Source organism: Dermacentor albipictus, unplaced genomic scaffold, assembly GCF_038994185.2.
Source record: "Dermacentor albipictus isolate Rhodes 1998 colony unplaced genomic scaffold, USDA_Dalb.pri_finalv2 scaffold_76, whole genome shotgun sequence".
Lineage (NCBI taxonomy): Eukaryota > Metazoa > Arthropoda > Arachnida > Ixodida > Ixodidae > Dermacentor > Dermacentor albipictus.
The window spans coordinates 186840-212135 of NW_027225630.1; positions in this window are offsets into that span (position 1 = coordinate 186840).

A 25296-nucleotide genomic window follows, 5' to 3' on the forward strand; every position below is an offset into this window, starting at 1 on the left:
ATGAACACGCTACGTGCTTCACTGCCACCGGCCATTTTTTATTCCGTCTACGTAGACGATATACAAATAGGCTTCAAATCCTGCAACCTCACAGTATGTGAGAGACAGGTACAGCAGGGCTTGAACAAGGTTTTGAAGTGGGCAGACGAAAACGGATTTAAAGTGAACCCCAACAAAAGTTCTTGTGTGCTTTTCACTAGAAAGAGAGGGCTCATTGCAGAATCCAGTATCGAAATGTATGGTCAGCGAATTCCTGTGAACAAAGAACACAAGTTCTTAGGCATCATACTTGATTCTTAATTACTTTCATTGCGCACATAAAGTACCTCAAGGTCAAATGCTTAAAAACAACGAACTTACTTGAAGTATTATGCCACACAACATGGCACAGCGACAGGAAATGTTTAATGAATCTTTACAAGAGCCTCATTCGATCATGGTTGGACTACGGTGCCGGGATCTATCATTCTGCAGCCCCGAGCGCACTAAAGATGCTAGATCCGGTCCACCATCTAGGAATCCGACTGGCCACTGGAGCTTTCAGAACAAGTCCCATTGAAAGTTTATATGCAGAATCAAATGAGTGGTCACTTCATCTGCAGAGAACATACATCAGCCAAACATATCTTCTGAAAGTCCACTCTAATCCTCAACATCCGTGTTTTAATACCATTAACGATATGACATATGCTACACTCTTTCATAATCGTCCCTCCGTAAGACAGCCTTTCTCGCTGCGTGTGAGGGAGCTTAGTGATCAAATGCATGTCCCACTCCTCGAGCTCCACCTAAAGCATCAAGCCAAGCTACTACCTCCTTGGGAGTGGCAGCTCATACAATGCGATATATCTTTCATGCAAGTTACAAAACACGCTTCAGACATTGAAATCCAAATGCATTTCCGGGAACTCCAGCACAAACACTCCTGCACGGAGTTCTACACAGACGCATCGAAGTCACACGACGGGGTGTCCTAAGCAGCCGTCGGTCCATCCTTCTCGGAATTCAACGTACTGCATCCGGAAACTAGAGTCTTTACGGCTGAGGCCTACGCAATATTGTCGACCGTGAAGCATATAAGGAAGTCAAAACTCAAAAAATCAGTTATATATAAGGACTCCCTAAGTGTTGTGAAGGCTTTGATATCGTTCTGTAAGCACGAAAGTCCTGTTATAATTGAGCTCTATTCCGTCTTATGTAAAGCATATGTATCTAACCAGCATGCGATTATATGCTGGGTGCCAGGTCATAGGACCATCGAAGGTAATGTTCTGGCGGACCAGATGGCCATGTGAGTTGCATGGCATTCTGCTAATCCCACCGCTGCAGTTCCTGTCACAGATCTGAAGCCCTTCTTACGGAGGAAACTACGGAACCACTGGCAACGCCTATGGGACGCGGAAACAAATAATAAGCTCCACGTGATAAAGCCACAAGTAGGATTCTGGCCCTCTGTAACAAAATCACGCCGAACAGATGTCCTATTCTGTCGTCTCAGAATAGGACACACATTTGGCACGCATAACTATTTACTCGTTGAAAATTATCCTCCAACCTGCGGTAGATGCGGGGAGAGGCTGACCGTCCTCCACGTCCTCCTGGAGTGTCGGGAAGCCAAATATGACAGAAACATTTTCCCTTAGCATACCGGCAGCGCATCCCCCTTCATGTTGTTATGTTACTCGGGCCAGAACCTTTATTTGACACCAACGCAGTCGTAAGTTTTCTAAAAGATGTTGTCTTGCATGTTTTTAGCCCCACATGTTCGTAGCGGGTCCTCTCTTCAGAGGATGCCGCTATGATAGGTTTTTTGTATAGCACATGCCTCTAGGCCCTTGTGTTTCAAGGGCTCCAGCGAGGTCGCAGTGCTCCATGTAATTTCACCATCCTATATTTTTCTACTTTGCATCATTCTTTTACGATTGACTTGAATGTTCATAGTATTCGTCATTAGTCATCGCCATAATTTTATAGCACGTAAATTTTACGCACTTTACAGCGAGAATTTTTAGGCCAGTTTACAGCCAAGTCACATCTCCATAATACATCGTCAACATCACCACTTGTCATGGCGCTCTTTGGCCAAACCTGGCCCTTGCGCCATAAAACACCACACATCATCAAGTTCGGATTCTTCCACCATGTGTGCCTGTGATGTGAACATCTCGCATGGCAGCAAGTCTGACATCAAGGTCTACATCGCTTTGAAAAAGCATCAGGGATACAGCCAGCCAAGCCTAGCAAGTTTTGTACGCAGCGACAACGACCTCAGTATGATTCCCGCGGAATGCCTCTTCACGGCGTTTTTAGTTGAACACAACATCCCACTGCACAACATCCCACTGAGTGTCAGCGATCAGGCCGGACTGCATTTCCGGAAGATGTTCCCCAAGTGCGAAGAAGCGAAACGCTACGCCTGTGGGCGAACAAAGACGGCGTCAATTGTTTGGGAAATGGCTGGATGTCCTGAAACAGCAAGTATTTTCAATCGCTGTGGATGGTAGTAACAATAGGGATACACAGCTTTACCCTATTGTTGCGACATATTTCGTTAAGAAACGTGTAGAGTCGAAAGCCACCTTTTTTGCCTCAGGACAATCAAAGGGGAAGCATACTGCCATATTACTTCTCTTAGGAGGTCAAGAAGCCATAGATTTCTTCAATACGTTTCATTTCACACTGGCTGAACAGGAGGGCTACGATGCACATTCACCAGTTCAATGTGTACTGTGAGCCACAACGTAACAAAGCATTTGAAATGAGTGTCTTCTGCACACCTGGATGCAGCATGAGGGTAACTGTTCGAACAATCTTCGTGCAAGGTGTAGCTGAAAGTACAATCGTGTAATTTCGGTGAACTGAAGGAGTCCATGTTGCACGACCAGCTTGTCTGTGGCACCATGGACAGCAAGCTGAAAGCATGCTTGTTGCATGAAAAGGAGTTGATGTTAAGGAAAGACATTGACTTCTGCAAGGTGGTTGAGATCGCATTGAGCCAGAGTTGTGTTTGGGACCATATCGACAAGGGACGAGACAGTAAAAAGAAAGCCAAACCTCTGCATTACTGTGCGTGCTGTGACAGAAGCCACCCACTAAAATGGTGCTCGGTGTGGGGAAAGACTTGGAATCTGCCAATATGAAGCCACTTAGCTGCTTGCTGTAGATTGTGCCGAAGTGTGCAAGGGGCAGAGCGACTAAACAAGGATACCAAAAAACTACTTCCTATATATGACAGTATACACAGCGGGCATTTACAGCTCACATGACTGGTTCCTGAGCACAGAGGATGGCGAAAAAAAATGTATGTCAAAGTGGACACATCACTTCAGGCGAATGTCTCACCATTCTCGCTATACCAGATTGAAATGGATGGTACGTCTATGTCAAACACCCTGCTCACGAGGTATAGAAGTGTCATACAGCACTTGGGTACTGTAACGTAGGTGCTTCAAGCGGACTTCGTGCACAAGGCCAGTTTTTCCGTCATGTAGAAAGGGAAACAGGAGCTACTAAGGTTGGCTGCATGCAAAACATTTGGACTGGTGCAGTGTATTCACAATGTCCGAGCCTGCAAGAACCCCAAGCAATGGATCACTGACGAATTCCCAAAGCTGTTCACTGCGCGCTTGAAGTACACATGCTCGATCAATTTAAAAGAAGGCACTGAACCAGTTGCTGTGCGCGCGAGGAGAGAGCCTCAACCATTCAAGAAACTCATGCATGCCGAGTTGCAGCGAATGGAGGCGGAAGGCGTCATAGCCAAAACCGAAACCCCACTGCAGTCGGTGAATCCATTGGTCATACAGATGAATCCTGCTGCAACAAAATTGGCGGGGCGGATGAAAAAGTTCGTCGGGGAAATTCATTGTCATGACATTAAACAATACATAGGTGACACGTGACTCACTGACGCGAAAAGCAAGTTTTAATTTAAAAAACCAGTCGGCTTAGGTGGTTTGCACTTGCCAGGCGACGGCATAACGAAACTCTCACATGCCGCCAGCAGAGCCATTGCCTCGTTGTCCTGGGACCCGATGCAATGCCTGATTGTATCGAATGCACCCATGACCTGCGTTGTAGTCAGTGGTCTGGGCTGATGTTGCGCGGCTGTTTCATCTTCGTCCGACAAAACAGCCTTACCAGACGCTCTTCGGCATCTCTTTGTCAGTTCTTCATGCACCACCACGCATGAGTCAGCTTGGATGTACATCGGTGGGCACATCTCCACTTTCCTTCAGGGCTGCCCACATGGCTGCAACTTATGAGATGGTGACCCGTCTGCATCGCTACCTTCGTTCTCAGAGTCTGAAGTTTCGGCTGCTTGCGCAGTGAACCCAGCATGGCGGAAGCATTTGCAGATTAGGCGCTTGGGACGCAAACGCCTGTTAGCAAGAACTTTGCCCTGAGGATCCTTTGTCATCCCATAAATTATTAGCACGACTATGGATGGTTCAGATAGGTTCGGGTTGGCAAGTTGCAAGTAGCCGTTTTCCAAGGTAGTAGTCAACGGCTGTTCCTTCTCGATACTCGAAAATATAGCTTATAGCCTTGTCCCAACATTCAGGAGAAATCTGGTCAAATGCCCGAATGAAACAGCTTCTTCATTTAACCCATGTCTTCAATGCATGGCTGGGTATCCTCGCATTAAACCAATTCTGACCGTTTACCATAAGAAAATGACGCATATTGTTGATGCGATCATACTCATAAGTCGAATTATTTTGAGTGCATGGATATTAAAAAAGCTGAAGCCAGATTGAAGGTTTCAATTGCATGCCGTCAAAAAAAAACGGCCGTGGCTCAGCTTGGCTAAGCCTGGTGATTGCGAAGCAATAGTGTGTTATTCTCGGATCAGCTGGTAGTATGGCTGGTGGTAGTCTTGGGTTATGCCAGTGTTACGGCTTACAGTGAATCATCCAAGAGGAAGTCATCCGTCGAATCCGTGTATGCCGACAAACATTTCCCTCACCAGTGCGCCCATTACAAAATCTTCCAGTATCGATTGGCCGACGGTGCGGTAACACTCCATTTTCTCCGCGTCGTAAGATATGCCCACTCGGTGCTTGCAGTAGCGTTCGTTAAAGTACGGTAGCGTTACGCCGTAATAAATGTTGGCGTTATTTTCCCCGTCCAAAATGCGATACAGTTTGTTGTACGTCTCCTCGTCGTCTTCACGATGCATTAGCGGTAGCTTGTATGTTTCGGCCACGTTGCAGATTGCCAAGTTGTCTGCATAACACCCCCATCGTTCGTCGGTCATCTTAAGTTTGCCCCACCTATGCATCTGCGTGTCCGGCGTGTCGCTGATTGCCCCGGGGTCACTCTGACCGTAGCGCCCCTGGTGAGAGGAGCGGGAGTTAGGCCGCCGTTGGTGGCTACCGCCTCGCCTCGCGACGGCGTGAGATGGGGCCCTGTTTTTACACAGCTGGTGTGACGTCACACCAACCGTAGCGCCCCTGGTGAGAGGAGCGGGAGTTAGGCCGCCGTTGGTGGCTACCGCCTCGCCTCGCGACGGCGTGAGATGGGGCCACGTTTTTACACAGCTGGTGTGACGTCACTCTAGGTCACGTGTTGTGACATCAAGCAGCGAGGTCACGCTAAAGGTCAATGGTGCCTACCACCGCCTCGCCACGGAACGGGCTGATGTGCGAGCTAAAGTAATATTGCTTCGCAATAAAAAATAAATCAGGAACAACCACTTCTCGTGTTGCATCTCTCCCCTGGAAGATAGGGTTGCCCGTCAGTACTCCTCATGGAAAAGTGGCCGAGAGGATACATATCGGACTTTGGAGCACCACCGGAATCTATAGTCACGAGGCACACCCAAAGCCCTTAGCTACATCATGAACTGCCAGTGCTGAACGAAGGAGCCACAGTGCAGTTTTTGGAGGATCAGGCATGGCCCAGGAATGTCCTGTTTTTGAGCAGGTGGTTACGCATTCTTACATACTTGAAATGGAGAGTGGGAAGCGTGTCAGTCTCAACCATCAACATATTTTGAAGATAGCAGAGACATCCCAACTGCAGAACTTCAGCGGAGATGACGGCCGGCGAATACGGCACGGTTGTTCGTGTGGAGAATAAGTCATCGGCAGGCGATGAACCGAGCGTTGTGGGTGTCGAAACTGACTTTCTGAGTGCCACAGAAATGCCAGAAGATTCAAGCTCCACTGCGCATTGTGGCGTGCATATCAGGAGAACTTGCAACAGGCTAACATATAACGAGAAATTTCAGCAGGAAGGCTGCATACTGTGGCAAGGTTTTCTGAACTCAACTTCTTACTCTGCGGTTGCTTTGTTGTTTGTGGGAACAGAAGATTCATCAGCCATGCTCCACATTTAGGCCAGCAAGACTGCCCAGCGAGCACCATGTGACCCGCGACTATATATTGTACCACCAAATAAATTGCATTTTTCGGTCAATTTTATGAAGTGCGTCGCGTCAGTCCTTTACAACCACATGACGGCCTCATGAGCGAACACATGGGCGTTGCATTGACTCCGGCTGTTCAGGCCACATGGACAGGTCACGCTTGGGCATCCCCCGCATCCTGCCCTTTCTGTCCCACATCTACTTCGGAGGTAACACTGAACCACATCTCTCAGAGGCTATCCAGGCCTTCAGACGGCCCATGCGTGCCATCTACGTAGCCTAGGCTAACAACTCGGCCACCTGCCTGAATGTTTCCAATGGACACATGGTCCTTTGTTCAAGCCACTCCTGCATTTACCCAGGACAGAGGCCTTATTATTTTCATGTATATCTGCTGCAGGGTATAACACAATAAAACACAATAAAATGTGTTCCCTCCCGCAATGCACTAACACCTGTCTGGTCAAATGTGCCTCACTATGTTCCGAGCACACAAGCGAAGAAAACTATTTGGCTTTATAATGCAGTCAGGCAGCCACCTTTCCTTGGGGCAGCATCAAAATCTTGACCAAGCCAGGAAGGCCCACCACTTGTTGGAACTCCGGATAACCTGTATGGGCAAATCCAAGCACAAAAAAATTAATAATTGATCTAGTGCAGGCCTCTCGACTGCAATCACATCACTTGCCAACTGTGCACACACGGTATTTGTTGCCATTTCGCTAGAAGGCTGTTTGCATGTGGTATCAATTTCTGAGTTGGCTTGAAAGAAAATTGTGTAGCTACATGTAAATATGAGGGAGAGGTTTGGCACATACACAGGACCCTGTAGCGATGACAAGAAAGATTTGATGAAAACTGAACTACTTTAGACATGAGTGTTCGTCAAGCAGGTTCTGATGGCAATGTAGTGTATATATAGGTTACCAAATAGAATCCTAACTCAAGTAAGGTAACGTGATGTGAAAGAAACATCAAATTTATTAATGCACCACTGATGGCATAAACAATCTGCTATTAATTAAGTTTCTACCAATTACCTGATAAACTCGGTCATACTTGAACATGCCTACAGAGGTGGATATCTGAAGCCAACATATTCAGCCGACGGGAACTGTCTCCGGATGGCAGATACGACGCATGCAGGTAGCACGACCCTGTTTCGTCTCCCCAGTCTCTTCCAAATCCACCGTGTAAAGAGGCGGTACGCTAAAAAGCGATACTTCCTAGGAAAGAGTACAGAGTGGTGCGGTCAACGTTGCAGTCGGAGTCCACTGGCAAGTTCCAGATGTACTGTGACCGTAACTTTACCTGTGCACTTCTCTGTCGACCGCCACGCCGTTCTCCTGCAGCTCCCAATACAATGCTCCTAGTACCGCGGGGCTAAGGGAGACGCTCCTGAACTCTTCATGTTGCGTGATGCAAGCCTCCGGACTATCTGCAACCACTTGTGGCACGTCATGGCAACACACTTGTTCAAGAGCCGTTGGCATGTGCTCGCAAAGCCGGCAATCGCACCTGCTTCATAATAAATGATCGGAGGCGGTCGTTATATACAGCACACATTCATCCCGAAATAAACTAGAGAGCGTCCCAACGAAATCTGTCAAAGCACGATCCAACGTGAATGCAGAAATAGTAAAAATGTTGTTTTGTGTTTCTTTTTGTCCGTCTCAGTCGGTCGCGCTGCGCCTTTTGAATAGTAGAAAGAGTACACCGTACAACTTGAATGTTTTTTGTTTTTCCTGTTACAAGCTAGACAGCTCCGAGAATACATACACGTATCAAATAGCGAAAGTCAATTTCCGTATTTACGCTTACCGGTGATCGTTGTCGTCGTCGGTAAGCGCATCTCCTCGCTCATCCGATGCAACCGCTCCTCAAGGTCCGGGTTCATGACGCGAATGACCATAAACAGCGATTGAAACGCACGCTGCTTGGGTAGCTCTCCCTTGGGGTCAACGGCCAAGCGGCTAGCGAAGAGGTTTCGTGCGGGCGGGGGTGGGCTCCAACGCAACTTGAAGGGGACGATGTGACGTCGCGTCGTGACGCAGTACCACTGAAGGCGGAGCTTAGCTCCGATCGCTCGGCTTAGGAGTTGAGGAGGAAAAGCGTGGCTAGGGCGGAGGGTAACTTTTGATCGCTTACAGCTCCCTTAATACGTAACGCATCATTTAAATGATGATGCGAATGTTCTACTTAAGCTGTACCCTACGCTCTTACAAAGTTTGTCCGAACCGATTCAGGGGCCCTTTAACTATTTCCTCCGGTCCCTTGAAGTTCACTCAAGTGAGAGTTCACTGTACTAATATCATTCTGCTCAATTTACAGTCCTGTGGAACATATCCCCCTACAACTATTTGTTCAACAAGTTGTCGCAATATTAATTTACTTTTCTGGCCTAATATGCTTATCAACTTCATAGGTATGTCATCAGGTCCTGGCGCTGTTCCCACGGGAACCTTGTGCTCAATTCTGTCCCATTCCTTACTTGTCATCCCTCTATTCTCCTCCTCTTCTGTACTCCCGTTGTCATTGCTCTCCATTTCACTACCCTCTGGCTCTGAAAATGCTGCCTCTATTGTTAACCTAATATATTCCTGAGCTTCCTATCTCTCTACCTTTGTTGTTTCTGGTGTGGTCAGCGAGTGCTGAACCACCTCTGTCTTCTTACTCTGGTGCCTTATGTGTTCCCGAAACTTCTTAGAGGCATTTCTATCTTTTTTGCGTATCTCTAACAACCACTGTACCCCAGCTTTTGCTATCTTGGCTTTAATTATTGCCGATGCTTCCCTTTTCATTGCCAGGTAATTCTCCCATTTTGTCTCCACCTCTTCTGGTGGGGCTCCCCTTTTCTTTGCTGCTCTGTGCTTTTCGCACGCATCTTTGCGTCGCTCTATAGCCTCCTTAACTTCTCAGTTCGACCAGCTTTTCGGTTTATGTTTTCCTTGCTTATTTCCTAGTTTCCTAGTCTGTCCCTTCTCTAGCTCTCTTTTAAAAATACCTACTGACTCGCCGTATGTCCATGCCCTTTGCGGTTGCTTTGATGCTATGTTTTCAATATTTTTCGCCACTTGCAGCTGCCTGTCATTCAGTTTGCTCATGCTTTTCCTTTCTTTAGTTTCTGTCGGTGGTACTGCCTTACCAAAACTGATTTTGATTCGTTTGCGATCACTTTCCAGGCTTTTTGTACCTTCCTCATCAATTTCCATACCTCCCAACCGTTCATACAGTTTGTGGGACATTAGGCTGTAGTCTATTGCCGAGTGGGAGTTATTTCTTTCCCATGTTATCTTCCCATCGCATTTAATTTCAGTATTAACTATTACAAAGTCATGGGCCTCACAAAAATCTACTAGCATCTGCCCTGCTGCATCTGCCGCCCCATCAAAGTAATCCAAATGTGCATTCATGTGCCCTAGGGTGATTATCTCCGGTTTCATAGCTAACTCCCTGATGTCCTTGGCCATACGTTCGAAATGTTTTGTATTCTCCTTTTTCAAATCATTTCCCGTTTTCAGATACACAACTCCCAGCATTGTCTCTACATTCCCTACGGTGCCATTGAGCCACATGTGCTCACTGAAGCTCTTTCTTACCCTTTCCTAGTCCTGTCCCTTCCCTAGCGTCCCAAGGCCTCCTCCTCTGGAGTCTTTCCCTTTTCTGTTGCACCCTACACAGGTGTATGCTGCAATGAATGGTGGCTCTTCCTCATCTCTTGCATGGGTTTCGGCGACTCCATAAATGTAAAAATTTCTTCTTCCTCTTAAAACGTAAAAATTCCTCTTCCTACGCCGTGCTCCTGTCCTGTCCCCCCCCCCCTGCCCTGCTCTTTATTTTTTATGTTTTGGCATGCAAGGTCTCCCTGCGTTCCTGCAAAAAAGCCTGAGCCTTAGACCCACACTCGTTCCTACCTGCCATCATACAGGTGTGGTGTAGTGAATGCCATCCAGGCCGAAAGGGGGGAAGTTTCTCCCCCCGATCATTCTGTTCACATCCACCACATCACACCTGAGGGATCACCCCAACTCGCTAATCATTACACTGGCCGTCACTACCTGTTCTTCAATGAAAGGGCCCTGTCCCCTGACCTCTGGGACAGTACAGAGGGCAATGTGCACCACCTCAGAGGTCGCCCTTAGTTTCGCCACTCCCTGTTGAATCTGTCTGTCCAGCATTCGCCCCCTATTCTGCAGGACGCCATTCACCCCAGCGTGCAACATTACTGTTTTTCCCTCCCTATTTTCCTTCAGTTTGTTTTTGGCTCTCTCCACCACAGCTTCGAATTGCGCACCCGGCATGCATTCGACCTTCACCCGTCTGTCATACTGAACTCTTCTGAGAAGTGCTGATTGCAGTCGCGATACGTTGGAGCTTCCAACGACCCGGACCTTTTTGTCTTCCGCCCTGTCTTCAATCAAATCGTGCATTCCTCCCGTCTCTGTCCACTGGGTCCTCCCTGCCTCCTCGCCTTCTCTGCATCCTTTCGTCTCCTCCCTCTGTTCGTGTGTCTCTCGCAGTCCCCCAGTTAACGTATTCGCCCCCCATTCTACTCCACTGGGTGATCCTCCCACTTCCTTTTCCTTCAATTTCTGTTGTGCCTCCCTCTGAGCTTCTCTCTCTCTCATCTCTCAATTTTTTTCTAACTGCTGCCCTTTCTATCGCTCCTAACTTCATTTCCTTTCTAAAGCTTCCATTCTTGAGGCCCACTCCCTCTCGACCCTTTCTTCAAACTCTGCGAGTTTCGTTTTTTCTTCCTCAAGTTCCTCCCTTTGTCCTCTCCATTTCGCTCTCTAGCTGCTTCTCCAACTTCTCAATCATTTTACACAGCCTGCCCATGAATCCGTTCCCTTCCGCCTGCTCCGTTTGATCCAAATAACACCATCATTCACACCTCTCACACTAGACGAGGTCCCCGCCTTCCTCCTTGGATTTTTTAGCCAGCCGTCCCATGAATATTTTCCTACTGTTATTTAACAATGTCTTCTTTGTACGTGTGACCATAAGTAGTCAAACTAAGTGCGATGTATTTCCCGGTATATCGGATCACGAGGCTGTGTTACTGACAATAAATAATATGAATTGGAAAGACAGCTGCAGCGCAGTCCAATTCCGCTATCTCCCGAGCTGATGTCTCGAATATAGATACGCTTTCGTTTTACTTAGATTCACTTTCAGAGAATATTGTAGACATGCAGGAACTATGGGAACGCTTGAAGAGTATTGTTAATGACTGCATGGAAAAATATGTACCAACTATTAAGAAAAGAAAAAAAGAATCCCTGGATTTCTCGGGAGACAGATCGAAAAGGCAGCTCAAGAGGTTAAAAAATAAAATTAAAAAAAATCAAACAGTGTTTCACCAGTTCAAGAACAGAAATTTCTCTCTCTTTCATCTATACTTCGGATACAACTATCTGCTGAGAAACAACGTTTTTATGAAGAATCATTGCCTAAATTCATCACAGCGCCTCCAGACAGATTTTGGCGGGAGGTATTACCGAAACATTACCAGTGCGATCTATTTGAAGTTGATGGTATTCACCTAAATGATGAAGAAAAAATTGGTAACTTATTTAATGAGCCCTTCCACTCCGTTTTTACCTATGATGATGGTGTATTACCTGTGTTTGAGAATTTTTCGCCCCCTATTTCTGATGTATGAATAAGCGAACAGGGTATATTCCACATGCTTTTAAAACTTGATGAAAAGAAAAGTTCCGGCCCGGACGATATACCCAACACTTCCAGAAAAAGTTATGCCGAATGGGTTTCGAAATACCTGTACATTGTGTTTTTACGTTCCTTAGAAGAAGGTCAACTCCTAAGTGAGTGGAGAACAGCCCGAGTAATACCACTTCATAAACACGGTGCCAAACAGTCTATAAAGAATTACCGTCTGGTCTCCTTAACCTCTAACACTTGCAAATTATTAGAGCACATAATACATAAACATATTGTGGATTTCTTAGATACACATAACATCTTAATAAAATGCCAGCATGGATTTCGGAGAGGTACTCAACCCGCACACAGCTAGTTGCTACCATCCATGATTTTGCCCTATCTGTAAATAACGTAAAACCAATTGATGCAATTTTTATGGACTTTTCGAAAGCGTTCGAGAAAGTATCACACGGTAAATTGCTATTTAAATTGCATAGTCTGCACAGAAACTCTCAACTTGTCAATTGGATTTCAGCGTAATTGAACAATCGCCACCAGTTTGTTGCATTCAAAGGCCATCAATCTAACCAATTACCAGTGAAATCAGGTGTCCCGCAGGGCTTGGTCGTAGGGCCACTCCTTTTTCTTTTGTATATAGATGACATGGTACAAGACATCTCAGTCAAAATAAAATTGTTCACGGACAACTGTGTTCTATATAGGGAGGTTAATCAATCGGATCGGGCATTGTTGAACAATGATTTTGAGCGTGTTGCTTCTTGGTGTAAGCGGTGGCAGATGTTCCTAAACTTCGACAAGACTTTATGTGGATCACTCGAAAGAAGAGGTCGTTATCGTTTCCGCACAATTTTAACAATGTGCTTTTGTCTGAAGTGTCTGAATACAAATATCTTGGGCTATGGGTTTCAAACAATCTTAGGTGGAATAAACATATTCACTATGTAACAGCGAATGCTTATAGAAAGTTATTCTTTTCAAGAAGAATGTTAACTCTGGGCACCCCTACTGTAAGACGGTTAGCCTATAAATCCATTGTCCTCCCAGTCTTAGACTATGCTGCTATAATATGGGACCCCTGTACAAAAGGTAATATTCTGAAACTAAAGAATATCCAAAAAAAAGCCATACAGTTCATTTATAACAACTTTTGATGCTGCTCAGTGACTGAACTACAAGCTCGCGCTAACCTAACCCCATTATCCGATAGAAACCGCTCATCACGACTAAAATTCTTATTCCCATTAGTTAGGGGCACTATGAAGTCCACATTAGTGAATGGATTACATTTTCTTCCGGTTATTCAACGCGCCAAGGACATGAACTAACAATAACACCTTTTCGTTCTCATAATGACTCTTTCAAGTATTCATTTTTTCCACAAACAGTCAGACTGGAATAACCTCAGCAGCTGCACCGTTCAAGCAGACTGTCAGCTTTCGCATCCCCTCTTTATGGCTGAAATATAACTGGTTATTTTTATAGTGACTGTCGATATGATATCTGCATTGATTGTTCCTTTGTTTCATTTGCACATTTGATAAATGCTTTGCTTAAATTTTTTTCTTCTTTCTTGGCTGTGACCTAGGCATGTACATATATTTTGTTTGTGATTATGTTGTATTTTCTCTCATGTATTGTATCCCACCCTGCTAAAATCCCGGTGGGGATTGCAGTATCAAAAAATAAAAATAAAATATAAAGCTAGGAAAAAAAACTTAACTGTAATAAAGACCACTGGGAATCTCTAGAAGACCAAAGAAAGCTAATAAAATAACCAAACCAACAACCAGGGAAAAGAACACCTTTAGCCCCAACTATGAAAATTTTAGTCCTGTTATGCGTTGGCCACGACCTACTTTATTGCCCTACTTTGGCTAGTGGCCCTAGTGCTTTTGGGTGGAGAATTGGGCCCTAGTGCCCCAATTCACTACAATCTACGTTTCTATGCTGGCCCCATCTCCATTTACATCTCCCAGCGCTGCAATTAGAAATCAAATCAGAACTTAGCTGCGGTCATCCGTCCACCTGTCCATCCGTACACCAGAATCACATGAATCGGTAGCCCCCACTAAACGACGACGATGGCGATGCCGCTCAGGTTTCGGTTTCACTTCAGTGGTGCCAGCACTGCTTTACCACACTTTCGTGTAGCGGCAGCCATCAGCATTTCTGCGAATTAAGCGGTGCGGGGCCGAATTCCGAAGAATTAACGAAGGTTTGGCCCCATAGACTAACCTGCACTTTGGCCGGGACCAATAGAGTCGTCGGAATTAACCGAATTTTCGAATTAACGGGTGTCGAAAAACCGAGCTTTTAGCGTTACACATGGGGCAAAAGCTTTAAGGTTAAGGGGGGACACGGGTCTCAGAGACCAAGAAATTGCAGAAAAATATGAACCTCTTAAAAAATTTTATTGTTGATTTCTAGAGCAACCGATGCACGATTGCACGGCAATCAGCACTCGAATACGACGAGAGAAATTATTGAGACGTGGAAAATTTCCTTGAAATAAATATGGTTTGCGAGACAAATACTTGTATGTATTGAACCTCTTAAAAGATGAGGGGGGGAATATGCGTTCACCGAGAGGGCATCGTCAGCACGAGACCACCACCAGGCACCTTTCTGAGATGTGGAGAGCCCCGCGGCCGGAACGAAGCCTCCCTTCTCCGACGGCCAAGAGGGGAAAACGGGCTTTCCGATCGCTCAAGGTTGCGCGGACATGGTATAGCTCTAGCGTCTAGGAAAAGCTTAAACAGGTGCGAGGGCGGCACGCATAGCGTGGGAAGCTAGCCGCCAGACTAGCTATCTCAAGGACTGCTGCTGACGAGGGCGAAATACCTTCGTGTAATTATAATAACCCTAATAGGACTACTTTCAAAGAAAAAAAAGGAAACGGCCCAGAAGGCTATACTACGAGAGCTATGACTGATACTTTTCTATATATATGTATTCATCTCATCTATGGGATCACATGCGCGCGCTGTTGCTTTGTCTCTGCGTGTAGTAATTAAGAGAGCCAGTTTAAGGGCGTAGAAGAAGGAAGGAGAGGAAAGCAATATTGCAGCGCCGTGGTTTTAAAGCGCAACCGTGGTAGGGAAACGGAATGCGATATAAGCATGCGTGGCCATGATACGCACACGAGAAACTGCCTTAAAATATTTAGACTTGAGAGGAAGCTTCGTTAACAGACTATAACACGGCAATCAGCACTCGAATATAATTATAACCCTAATAATAATTGTAAATATTCATCTCATCTATAGGATCTAATGCGTGCGCTGTTGCTTTGTCTCTGCGTGTAGTAGTTAAGAGAGCCAGTTTAAGGGCGGAGAAGAGGGAAGGAAAGGAAAATCTCTGAAGCAAACTTGCAGCGCCGTGGTTTTAAAGCGCAACCGTGGTAGAGAAACGGAAGGCGATATAAGCGTGCGTGGCCATGATACGCACACGACAAACTGCCTTAAAATATTTAGACTTGAGGGAAAGCTTCGTTAACAAACTATAACACGGCAATCAGCACTCGAATACGACGAGAGAAATTATCGAGACGTGGAAAATTTCCTTGAAATAAATATGGTTTGCGAGACAAATGCTTGCATGTATTGAACCTCTTAAAAGATGAGGGGGGGAATATGCGTTCACCGAGAGGGCATCGTCAGCACGAGACCACCACCAGGCACCTTTCTGAGATGTGGAGAGCCCCGCGGCCGGAACGAAGCCTCCCTTCTCCGACGGCCAAGAGGGGAAAACGGGCTTTCCGATCGCTCAAGGTTGCGCGGACATGGTATAGCTCTAGCGTCTAGGAAAAGCTTCCTACCACTGCAGGGTAGCTATAAAAATATATGGGCAAAGACTTCCGATTCACCCTCGTAATTTCAGAGTTGAACATCCCGAAGCTGCAAAGCGGGTTATGCAAGGGACACATTTTTCGTGATAACGTGAATACACTCTTTGATAACATTGTATAATGGCGTTCCACTGTTAAATTTTCAATCGGGCATTTATGTAAATGTGTGATTCGTTACCTTTTCTATTTATTTAATGCTAACTTTTTTTCTGTTCTGCAGACTTAGCCCCCTTACTCAATGCCCTCCAACGGGCTTGTAAAGTATTGTGAATAAATAAAATAAGCAAGACCTGTGAACTTTAGAAAGCACGCATTCTTTATTAAAGCTTGCCCAGAGTACTATAGTGGGATACATATGCACTTTAGTATATGTGATATACATTTAGACACACCACACAAGCAGCAACAAACTTGGACCAGCAAAGATGCATACTCAAAGGGTTTCTGATCCTATTAACTCTTTCAGCAATTTTGCTATGGCCGATTTTGCCTGCTATAAGAACTTGTCCAAATAAGCTTGCTCAAAACTGGTACCCTGCTCTGGTATCCTTTCACCATCAGAAGAATTTACTGTAAAGGACATGGTCAAAGACCGATGAGCACACTTTTTTATGAACATTGATGCAACATTAGAAAAATTGTACAACAGGCCAGAATGCATAAACATTTACGAAAAATTTGGGAGAGCTGGCAAGTATGAGAATGGCATAGCTACTACTTTAACACAGCCATCTATTTTTTTATTTTTTCAGAGAATTTCCAGGTGGCTTCATAGCATCTTCAAAAACGAACAATCTGAAAGCACCAAAGAAACTCACCAACACCATATTTATGTGTCCAGCAGCTTCGAGAAAAGGGACAAATTTTCAAATTAGAACAGCAGAAAGGAAAAAACGCATGCATTCAGGCACACAGTGGTGCATTCGTGTTGACTTGTATAGCTTTATTTGCTGCACCTAGTAATGATAATTTTTGAACATGCTATTTTTTGCGATCCTCGTCACCTCACTGACAACAGCCCTGATGAATTACTAATGAGACATCTACATTTATAAACATGGGCAGACATCACTGGTTTTAAAGAGGCCCTGGACCACTTTACTGATAAGCAGAAATGCAAATAAAGTTAAAATAGGCCATCTCATAAATACTTTGCCGCAAAAAGTACTTCAATGCATTCAGCAAAAGTGGAGTTATTGGCAATTGAACCAGCAAACTATCGCTTTACCAGCAAACTTATCGCTTATCGCTTATCGCTATACCAGCAAACTATCGCAGGAGACGAAAGGTCTGATCAAGAAACGCCAATGTATGAAAGCCTCTAACCCTACAGCTAGAATAGAACTGGCAGAACTTTCGAAGTTAATCAACAAGCGTAAGACAGCTGACATAACGAAGTATAATATGGATAGAATCGAACATGCTCTCAGGAACGGAGGAAGCCTAAAAACAGTGAAGAAGAAACTAGGAATTGGCAAGAATCAGATGTATGCGTTAAGAGACAAAGCCGGCAATATCATTACTAATATGGATGAGAACGTTCAAGTGGCTGAGGAGTTCTATAGAAATTTACACAGTACCAGTGGCACCCACGACGATAATGGAAGGGAAAATAGTTTAGAGGAATTCGAAATCCCAAAGGCAACGCTGGAAGAAGTAAAGAAAGCCTTGGGAGATATGCAACGGGGGAAGGCAGCTGGGGAGGATCAGGTAACAGCAGATTTGTTGAAGGATGGTGAACAGATTGTTCTAGAGAAACTGGCCACCCTGTATACGCAATGACTCATGACCTCGAGCGTACCGGAATCTTGGAAGAACTCTAACATAATCATAATTCGTAAGAAAGGAGACGCCAAAGACTTGAAAAATTACAGACCCATCAGCTTACTGTCCGTTGCCTACAAACTATTTACTAAGGTAATCGCAAATAGCATCAGGAACACCTTAGACTTCTGTCAAGCAAAGGATCAGGTAGGATTCCGTAAAGGCTACTCAACAATAGATCATATTCTCACTATCAATCAGGTGATAGAGAAATGTGCAGAATATAACCAACCCTTATATATAGCTTTCATTGATTACGAGAAAGCGTTTCATTCTGTTGAAACCTCAGCAGTCATGGAGGCATTACGGAATCAGGGTGTAGACGAGCCGTATGTAAAAATACTGAAACATATCTATAGCGGCTCCACAGCCACTGTAGTCCTCCATAAAGTAAGCGACAAAATCCCAATAAAGAAAGGCGTCAGGCAGGGAGATACGATCTCTTCAATGCTATTCACAGCATGTTTACAGGAGGTATTCAGAGACCTGGATTGGGAAGAATTGGGAATAAAAGTTAATGGAGAGTACCTTAGTAACTTGCGATTGGCTAATGATATTGCCTTGCTTAGTAACTCAGGGGACCAATTGCAATGCATGCTCACTGACCTGAGAGGCAAAGCAAAAGAGTGGGTCTAAAAATTAATCTGCAGAAAACTAAAGTAATGTTTAACAGTCTCGGAAGAGAACAGCAATTTACAATAGGCAGCGAGGCACTGGAAGTCGTAAGGGAATACACCTACTTAGGGCAGGTGGTGACGGCGGATTCGGATCATGAGACGGAAATAATCAGAAGAATAAGAATGGGATGGGGTGCATTTGGCAGGCATTCTCAGATCATGAACAGCAGGTTGCCATTATCCCTCAAGAGAAAAATATATAATAGCTGTGTCTTACCAGTACTCACCTACGGGGCAGAAACCTGGAGGCTTACGAAAAGAGTTCTACTCAACTTTAGGACGACGCAACGAGCTATGGAAAGAATAATGATAGGTGTAACGTTAAGGGATAAGAAAAGAGCAGATTGGGTCAGGGAACAAACGCGAGTTAATCACATTTTAGTTCAAGAAAAAGAAATGGGTATGGGCAGGACATGTAATGAGGAGGGAAGATAACCGATGGTCATTAGGGTTACGGACTGGATCCCAAGGGAAGGGAAGCGTAGCAGGGGGCGACAAAACGTTAAGTGGGCGGATGAGATTAAAAAGTTTGCATGGATGGCATGGCCACAATTAGTACATGACCGGGGTTGTTGGAGAAGTATGGGAGAGGCCTTTGCCCTGCAGTGGGCGTAACCAGGCTGATGATGATGATGGTGATGATGGTGATGATGATGATGATGATGATGAACATCCTCTTTGCAGTGCTCCGGTTCCTTGTTCAATGCTTTGCAGTGCGAAGGCTGCGGCGGAGCGAAACGTGCCCGCAGCGTGTTATAAATGTCACCATGGCATGCAGTTCGTATTTGCTTTTAGATGTGAATGTAGGTGCCCCTACTTCCGATATTGGCACCTACAACGCGCTAAACGCGGTTGTCCTCACCGAGCCACTGTGTGCTTACCACGGTGGCCACACTATCTATGCTACGTAGAAGACCACAGCTATATGCAACTGTAGTGTGTATGCGCAGCGTTTCTTTGTGCACGACAGGGCTTGTGTGTGTGCTCGCACTCATATGCTCCTGTGCGACCATGCTATGTGGAGCAGACTGGCTTTGTCCTTCACTAGCTTGACTGATATGTGGTAGCCACATCCAACCTGCGCATTTTTGAAGTGCTAACAATCTGTCTGCCAAGGCGTCTAACCAGGAGAGGCCAGGAGTGAGCACGCCCTAGAAACAGTGCGTGCGGTCTGACCTTAAGTTCCGCGTGGTTCAATGCTAACCGAGCATTCAAAACTAGCCTAATTAGCGAGTGAAAAATTAGGTCAAGGTGAATCTGCGCATATCGATGAGTTGTGGTTAAACTTTAAGAGATTGGTTCACAAGTGTATAGGCCGCTATGTACCTCTCAAATGTAAAACAAAACGAATGCACAGCCCATGGATTACGAGAGAGATCATACAACTGAAAAGAAAAGTGGCAAGGCATAGGATAGGAATAAACTTTATTTGTCCAACGGTTCTTGATGTTGGTGCCCGGGGCTAGGCTGCCAGGGGTCCATCAACCGAGGAAAATCTTTCGAGATCCCCGGCAACGGCCCTGGCCCGCTGGATGGCCCACTCCTGGTCTTCGGGTGCCTCGCTGAGGAGGGCGGCTTGCCATCTCTCAGCGAGGCGCCCCGCTTCAGAGGGCACTTTATAAGCGTACACATGATTCCGCTCCTCATGATGACATGTCAAACTTAAGTAAACAGCTAAAGTTAATGATGAAGGAATCCAGGGACAAGTACTATGGTGTCACTATGGATACTTTTCTACCTGAATCACCCCATAAGTTTTGGAAGCACCTGGCTCTAACTAAGCAGACAGTCGCTAAAATAAGAACAGAACAGGGGCTTATTTAGGATATAGGTCATATAGCGGACGCCTTCACTAACTTTTTTTGCCAGTGTGTTTACCAGTGATGATGGAAAGAAGTCAAAATGTGAGGTACGCCAACAACTACCAGTTTCAAAGGAACTGCGGGTAACATATGAAGGAATATTAAACTTGCTTCTGAATCTAAATACAAAGAAATGGGCAGGTCCTAATGAGATACCAAATTTGTTTTTAAAGAGGTATGTTGAATGGACTGCGAAGTACCTTTTGATTATCTTCACAATGTCACTACGGTCAGGTACACTTCCTGAAGAACGGAAAATGAGTAAAGTTACACCCGTATTTAAAGACGGTGACACCACGTGTACTGCCAATTACAGGCCCAATGCGCTAACGTCCGGCTGTTGTAAAGTGTTAGAAGATATTGTTTCTAAGTACATTTGGCAGCTTTTGTCACAGAACAAAATTCTTAGTAACTATCAACATGAGTTTCGTAAGGGCTTGTAAACCGTAACACAATTACTAGAAAGTGCTCACGATTTCAGCAAAGTTATCGATGGCAAGGGACAAATAGATCTGATATTTCTTGACTTCAAAAAGGCATTTGATAAGGTTGATCATAGTAAACTGTTAATTAAACTAAAGGCTATTTTAGGAAATACAGTTGTAGTCAAATTGGCGGAGGACTTTCTTACTGATCGCCGACAGTTTGTCAGTATTGATGAAAATAGGTCCGGAATCTGCGATGTCAAATCAGGCATGCCCCAAGGTTCAGTTCTTGGGCCTGTGTTGTTTCTGGTATATATTAACGACCTAACCAATGAATCGGCCAGAGTTACAGCGAAGTCATTCGCAGATGACTGTGTCATATATACAGAAGTAAATCTATTAGTGACCAGATACTTTTAAATAATTTCTTAGGAAAAGTGCACCAATGATGCGACACATGGCAGGTGTCTCTTAACCCAACAAAGAGTGTATGTATTACCATCACACACAAAGATGAACCTGTCATTCACATACACTCTACAAGGTGAACCACTTCATTGCGTAACCGAGTACAAATATCTCTGAATTTTAATAACATATGACCTTAGTTGGACTCCACACATTAAAAAGTTGTAGGGAAAGCCAACCAGAGATTAGGTTATATTCGGCGTGTCCTTAAACTCGCTTCTCCAGCCACGAAACTGACCGCTTATAAAGTGCTCGTGCGCCCAAAATTAGAATAAGCATGTGAAGTGTGGGATCCGTATTTGAAAGATTCACTGCCAAAACTGGAGCAAGTTCAAAGACATACATTACAGTTTATTTATTCCCGATACCGCTGGCAACACCACGTAACACCACTTTTGCGAGGGCAAACCTGCTCCTACTTAATGTCAGGAGGAAGGAAAAACGACTTTGCCTTTTCTATTTATTCCTTAATGAGCTGCTACTTGTTGATAAGTCTCGCTACATAAATTAATCTAAGACACGCATAGTGCGAACTAAACATAGTAAATACATAGGGAATCCACTTTATTACAAAATGAAGCATCCAGAAGAGATTGAGTAGGCTTCGGTTGAAAAGAGCCTTTGAGAGAAAGGCGACTTCGCGCTCAACTTAAGACTTCCACACACTGCGTACGAGAGCAAAACTTGGCAGAGATGTTCACAGAAAAGCAAAGTACGCTATCCGCAGACACATTTTTTTTTACCAAGCCGTAGGGGTGGTTCAGGACCCCTTTAAATCCATCCAATACCGCGCTCTTTGTAACACTTTAACGCGATATAGTTAAGGGCCGCGTGTCACAGAAAATCCGGTGGTAGGCATAGTTGTCCTTGAGCAAAAAGTTCCATACGTATTATGTGTATATGCCATGCCTTCCTTGACAAGCTGTATATGTGGGTTATATTGCCACGCAATTCTATCACTTAAGTTGCTCATACCTGTCTGATATTATTGACAAAGTTATTCCTCAGAATTTTAAGTACGATAGCCCATAAACAAATGTCATGAAGCAAAATACCGACAGTGCGTGCGTTTTAAGTTAAATAGTCTCACACTTAAATATTATAAGTGCGAAACAATAGCAGCAACCTGAAAAGGTAATTTTTTTGGTGCGGCTGTGCACTACCTCGGAGGTCGGCCCAAGCAAGAGGCCGCGTTTCTACCAGAAAGCTCGCACTCGTGCACAGCGTTCACCGCCAACGTTTCCCGGTAAACATTACGATTACTTGAGCTGCAGTTGCAGTTGCAGGCTTGAGAAGCAGTCAAGGTTCTTCAATGCTATCTCATTCCATTCTTAAAGGCAAAGCTTAAGCATCCTCCAAGTTTTTTTCCAACAAGTCGTTGCGATGCCAATATCTCGTACCTTTGCTTTGCCCAAGTAACCATTACACTATAAATGTGCCTGTGTTTCACAAAATACCATTAAATGCCATTGAAACCATTCTCTATTTAGCCCCATCTTACATCTCCGGCCCTGATCACACATTTACGATCAGAATACCATCAGCCTGAACTAACTTGAATAATTGCTCTATTCTGGAAAGCAGCATGCAGTGGAAATAGCGTTGCCTTCAGTGACAGCAAGCAGTTCAAGAACGCTGTAGACGGTGCCCAATGTTCATCATCAGCCTGGTTACACCCACTGCAGGGCAAAGGCCTCTCCCATACTTCTCAATCTACCCCGATCATAATCACCATCGATTATCTTCCCTCATCGCATGTCCTGCCCATGCCCATTTCTTTTTCTTGATTTCAACTAAGATGTCATTACCTCCCATTTGTTCCCTCACCCAAACTGCTCTCTTCTTATCCCCCCCTTAACGTTACACCCATCATTCTTCTTTCCATAGCTCATTGCGTCGTCCTCAATTTAAGTAGAACCCTTTTCGTAAGCCTCCAGGTTTCTGCCCCGTACGCGAGTACTAGTAAGACACAGCTGTTATACACTTTTCTCTTGAGGGATAACGGCAACCTGCTGTTCATGATCTGAGAATGCCTGCCAAACGCAACCCAGCCCATTCTTATTCTTCCGATTATTTCAGCGTCATGATCTGCATCCGCGGTCACTACCTGCCCTAAGTAGATGTATTCCCTTACCAATTCCAGTGCCTCGCTACCTATTGTAAACTGCTGTTCTCTTCCGAGACTGTTAAACATTGCTTCAGTTTTCTGCAGATTAATTTTTCGACCCACCCTTCTGCTTTGCCTCTGCAGGTCAGTGAGCCTGCATTGCAATTGGTCCCCTGAGTTACTAAGCAAGGCAATATCATCAGTGAATCGCAAGTTACTAAGGTATTCTCCATTAACTCTTATCCCAATTCTTCCCATTCCAGGTCTCTGGATACCTCCTGTAAACATGCTGTGAATAGCACTCGAGAGATCGTATCTCCCTGCCTGACGCCTTTATTTATTGGGATTTTGTTGCTGTCTTTATTGAGGACTACAGTTGCTGTGGAGCCGCCATAGATATCTTTCAGTATTTTTACATACGGCTCGTCTACACCCTGATTCCATAATGCCTCCATGACTGCTGAGGTTTCGACTGAATCAAACGCTTTCTCGCAATCACTGAAAGCCATATATAAGGGTTGGTTATAATCCGCACATTTCTCTATCACCTACTGTTCAGTATCTCTCTATTATTTTGTTGCGCTGCATAATGTGCCTTCTCACTTCTTCCTGTAATGCCTTAAGGCGTTAGTCGGATCTGCACTAAGTACTAAACCGGCAAATCATAGCACATTAGACAAGGGACAACTACAAGAACAAGACAGACAGGGTGCCACTCGTTTCCGCAGTGCCTTATTAGGTAGGTTACAAATGTAACCTACCTAATTTACCTGTTATACAAGATAAACTTCAAGATCTACATGGAGCTGCCCTGTGCCAATCATGATACAGGGGGTGGCCAGGAGAATGCCATGTTCCTAACCTATATATAGAGCAGTTCCACAGCTGTTTTTGTGTGGCAGCAGTGGCCTCATGTGGTGGTGCGGTTGACATCAAATGTATCAAGAACAGCCCTCAATACATGCTGAAGCAGCCGTAAGGGGACACCATTGGAATGTGCAACCAGACACCACACTCGGACAGCATAAGAAAGTATACAAGTACTAAGCTTGGACGTAAGTCAAGCACTCTAATTTACTCAGATTTTACAAAGATGATGCACAAGATATAGCAAGGAGTTTGCAAAGTCTCGAATAGATTTCGGGCAATGGCAAACCAGAGGCTCGGGAGCGCTGAAAGGCGCAAGAGCTCCCTTAAAGTACTTCCTTTGCTGCCTTTGATTCCTACTGTGCCTCCGTCCAGCGCATTAGGGATTAGGTGCCTGCAGACGATTCACGCGTTCACTCTATGGCACTCGTAGTCCTTCCTTGTACGTGTGGCGATACTGTGGCAGTCTGGCGTCACAGTTCCAACCCCATCTGAAACAGTTTCCCAACGAGCTTTCACAAAAAGGTGACACTCCACCTGCAGAACTTATAACATTCCATAGGTGCTCCCTCGGACCATGCCCGTGTATTCGCTGTTGTCTTTCCTTAACCCCCTACCCCTTTTCTTCTTCATTCTACTCCATCTAAAATGAGGACATTGTGAGCCTGAATGTATGAGCATAAAGCCTGTCACAACTGCCCAGCTTTTTCGGAGTTGAGTAAAACATACCATACGAGTTACCGGGACCTGAATACATCTGCGAAAATTTTCGTCTTTTTTCGCTCTGGCATGTAATTGCTTTAATGTTTCTTCATCCACCAGCAACGAAAGAAAGCATTAGGCCACCAACCTTAGTAACGCATAATGGCCCATTGTATTCGTGATCAAATGTCAAGTGCACTGTCTCGCACAGTCACATCACTGTAGTGGCTGTAACTGAAGTGTTGGTGAGCAGTATGGGCAGTCATACAACACATCTCGGAAGGAAAAGAAAACTAAGCTCGACATGAAATAATTGTACCCCGAAAACGCTGGTAAAAGTTAAAAAAAATCTCTAGGTGGAAATACAATAGTTTTAATAGGGGCGTGGTACGTACAACTAGCCGAAGCTCACCAGCAAGAAACACCGTATCGCTGCCACGACCCGAATGCGTCCGC